The sequence below is a fragment of the Rattus norvegicus genome, chromosome X (genome assembly GCF_036323735.1).
Source record: "Rattus norvegicus strain BN/NHsdMcwi chromosome X, GRCr8, whole genome shotgun sequence".
NCBI lineage: Eukaryota > Metazoa > Chordata > Mammalia > Rodentia > Muridae > Rattus > Rattus norvegicus.
The window spans coordinates 45,953,714-45,958,113 of NC_086039.1; positions in this window are offsets into that span (position 1 = coordinate 45,953,714).

Sequence of the window (4,400 nt, forward strand, 5' to 3'; positions counted from 1 at the left end):
GAAGCTTTGCAGTTTTATGAGATCCCATTTGTCGATTCTTGATCTTAGAGCATAAGCTATTGGTGTTTTGTTCAGGAAATTTTTTCCAGTGCCCATGTGTTCCAGATGTTTCCCTAGTTTTTCTTCTATTAGTTTGAGTGTGTCTGGTTTGATGTGGAGGTCCTTGATCCACTTGGACTTAAGCTTTGTACAGGGTGATAAGCATGGATCGATCTGCATTCTTCTACATGTTGCTCTCCAGTTGAACCAGCACCATTTGCTGAAAATGCTATCTTTTTTCCATTGGATGGTTTTGGCTCCTTTGTCAAAAATCAAGTGACCATAGGTGTGTGGGTTCATTTCTGGGTCTTCAATTCTATTCCATTGTTCTATCTGTCTGTCTCTGTACCAATACCATGCAGTTTTTATCACTATTGCTCTCTAATACTGCTTGAGTTCAGGGATAGTGATTCCCCCTGAAGTCCTTTTATTGTTGAGGATAGCTTTAGCTATCCTGGATTTTTTGTTATTCCAGATGAATTTGCAAATTGTTCTGTCTAACTCTTTGAAGAATTGGATTGGTATTTTGATGGGGAGTGCATTGAATCTGTAGATTGCTTTTGGTAAAATGGCCATTTTTACTATATTAATCCTGCCATTCCATGAGCATGGGAGATCTTTCCATCTTCTGAGGTCTTCTTCAATTTCTTTCCTCAGTGTCTTGAAGTTCTTATTGTACAGATCTTTTACTTGCTTGGTTAAAGTCACACCGAGGTACTTTATATTATTTGGGTCTATTATGAAGGGTGTCGTTTCCCTAATTTCTTTCTCGGCTTGTTTCTCTTTTGTATAGAGGAAGGCAACCGATTTATTTGAGTTAATTTTATATCCAGCCACTTTGCTGAAGTTGTTTATCAGCTTTAGTAGTTCTCTGGTGGAACTTTTGGGATCACTGAAATATACTATCATGTCATCTGCAAATAGTGATATTTTGACTTCTTCTTTTCCGATCTGTATCCCTTTGATCTCCTTTTGTTGTCTGATTGCTCTGGCTAGAACTTCAAGAACTATATTGAATAAGTAGGGAGAGAGTGGGTAGCCTTGTGTAGTCCCTGATTTTAGTGGGATTGTTTCAAGTTTCTCTCCATTTAGTTTAATGTTAGCAACTGGTTTGCTGTATATGGCTTTTACTATGTTTAGGTATGGGCCTTGAATTCCTATTCTTTCCAGGACTTTTATCATGAAGGGGTGTTGAATTTTGTCAAATGCTTTCTCAGCATCTAATGAAATGATCATGTGGTTCTGTTCTTTCAGTTTGTTTATATAATGGAGCACGTTGATGGTTTTCCGTATATTAAACCATCCCTGCATGCCTGGGATGAAGCCTACTTGATCATGGTGGATGATTGTTTTGATGTGCTCTTGGATTCGGTTTGCCAGAATTTTGTTGATTATTTTTGCGTCGATATTCATAAGGGAAATTGGTCTGAAGTTCTCTTTCTTTGTTGTGTCTTTGTGTGGTTTAGGTATAAGAGTAATTGTGGCTTCGTAGAAGGAATTCGGTAGGGCTCCATCTGTTTCAATTTTGTGGAATAGTTTGGATAATATTGGTATGAGGTCTTCTATGAAGGTTTGATAGAATTCTGCACTAAACCCATCTGGACCTGGGCTCTTTTTCGTTGGGAGACCTTTAATGACTGCTTCTATTTCCTTAGGAGTTATGGGGTTGTTTAACTGGTTTATCTGTTCCTGATTTAACTTCGATACCTGGTATCTGTCTAGGAAATTGTCCATTTCTTGAAGATTTTCAAATTTTGTTGAATATAGGTTTTTATAGTAAGATCTGATGATTTTTTGAATTTCCTCTGAATCTGTAGTTATGTCTCCCTTTTCATTTCTGATTTTGTTAATTTGGACGCACTCTCTGTGTCCTCTCGTTAGTCTGGCTAAGGGTTTATCTATCTTGTTGATGTTCTCAAAGAACCAACTTTTGGTTCTGTTGATTCTTTCTATGGTCCTTTTTGTTTCTACTTGGTTGATTTCAGCTCTGAGTTTGATTATTTCCTGCCTTCTACTCCTCCTGGGTGTATTTGCTTCTTTTTGTTCTAGAGCTTTTAGGTGTGCTGTCAAGCTGCTGACATATGCTCTTTCCTGTTTCTTTCTGCAGGCACTCAGCGCTATGAGTTTTCCTCTTAGCACAGCTTTCATTGTGTCCCATAAGTTTGAGTATGTTGTATCTTCATTTTCATTAAATTCTAAAAAGTTTTTAATTTCTTTCTTTATTTCTTCCTTGACCAGGTTATCATTGAGTAGAGCATTGTTCAATTTCCACATATATGTGGGCATTCTTCCCTTACTGTTATTGAAGACCAGTTTTAGGCTGTGGTGGTCCGATAGCACGCATGGGATTATTTCTATCTTTCTGTACCTGTTGAGGCCCGTTTTTTTGACCAATTATATGGTCAATTTTGGAGAAAGTACCATGAGGAGCTGAGAAGAAGGTATATCCTTTTGCTTTAGGATAGAATGTTCTATAAATATCTGTTAAGTCCATTTGGCTCATGACTTCTCTTAGTCTGTCGACATCACTGTTTAATTTCTGTTTCCATAATCTGTCCATTGATGAGAGTGGGGTGTTGAAATCTCCCACTATTATTGTGTGAGGTGCAATGTGTGTTTTGAGCTTTAGTAAGGTTTCTTTTACGTATGTAGGTGCCCTTGTATTAGGGGCATAGATATTTAGGATTGAGAGTTCATCTTGGTGGATTTTTCCTTTGATGAATATGAAGTGTCCTTCCTTATCTTTTTTGATGACTTTTAGTTGGAAATTGATTTTATTTGATATTAGAATGGCTACTCCAGCTTGCTTCTTCTGACCATTTGCTTGGAAAGTTGTTTTCCAGCCTTTCACTCTGAGGTAGTGTCTGTCTTTGTCTCTGAGGTGTGTTTCCTGTAGGCTGCAGAATGCAGGGTCCTCGTTGCGTATCCAGTTTGTTAATCTATGTCTTTTTATTGGGGAGTTGAGGCCATTGATATTGAGAGATATTAAGGAATAGTGATTATTGCTTCCCGTTATATTCATATTTGGATGTGAGGTTATGTTTGTGTGCTTTCATTCTCTTTGTTTTGTTGCCAAGACGATTAGTTTCTTGCTTCTTCTAGGGTATAGCTTGCCTCCTTATGTTGGGCTTTGCCATTTATTATCCTTTGTAGTGCTGGATTTGTAGAAAGATATTGTGTAAATTTGGTTTTGTCATGGAATATCTTGGTTTCTCCATCAGTGTTAATTGAGAGTTTTGCTGGATACAGTAACCTGGGCTGGCATTTGTGTTCTCTTAGGGTCTGTATGACATCAGTCCAGGATCTTCTGGCCTTCATAGTTTCTGGCGAGAAGTCTGGTGTGATTCTGATAGGTCTCTCTTTATATGTTACTTGACCTTTTTCCCTTACTGCTTTTAATATTCTTTCTTTATTTTGTGCGTTTGGTGTTTTGACAATTATGTGACGGGAGGTGTTTCTTTTCTGGTCCAATCTATTTGGAGTTCTGTAGGCTTCTTGTATGTCTATGGGTATCTCTTTTTTTAGGTTAGGGAAGTTTTCTTCTATGATTTTGTTGAAGATATTTACTGGTCCTTTGAGCTGGGAGTCTTCACTCTCTTCTATACCTATTATCCTTAGGTTTGATCTTCTCATTGAGTCCTGGATTTCCTGTATGTTTTGGACCAGTAGCTTTTTCCGCTTTACATTATCTTTGACAGTTGAGTCAATGTTTTCTATGGAATCTTCTGCTCCTGAGATTCTCTCTTCCATCTCTTGTATTCTGTTGGTGAAGCTTGTATCTACAGCTCCTTGTCTCTTCTTTTGGTTTTCTATATCCAGGGTTGTTTCCATGTGTTCTTTCTTGATTGCTTCTATTTCCATTTTTAATTCCTTCAACTGTTTGATTGTGTTTTCCTGGAATTCTTTCACGGATTTTTGCGATTCCTCTCTGTAGGCTTCTACTTGTTTATTAATGTTTTCCTTTGTTTCCCTAAGGGAGTTCTTCACGTCTTTCTTGAAGTCCTCCAGCATCATGATCAAATATGATTTTGAAACTACATCTTGCTTTTCTGGTGTGTTTGGATATTCCATGTTTGTTTTGGTGGGAGAATTGGGCTCCGATGGTGCCATGTATTCTTGGTTTCTGTTGCTTGGGTTCCTGTGCTTGCCTCTCGCCATCAGATTATCTCTAGTGTTACTTTGTTCTGCTATTTCTGACAGTGGCTAGACTGTCCTATAAGCCTGTGTGTCAGGAGTGCTGTAGACCTGTTTTCCTTTCTTTCAGTCAGTTATGGGGACAGAGTGTTCTGCTTTCGGGCATGTAGTTTTTCCTCTCTACAGGTCTTCAGCTGTTCCTGTGGGCCTGTGTCTTGAGTTCAGCA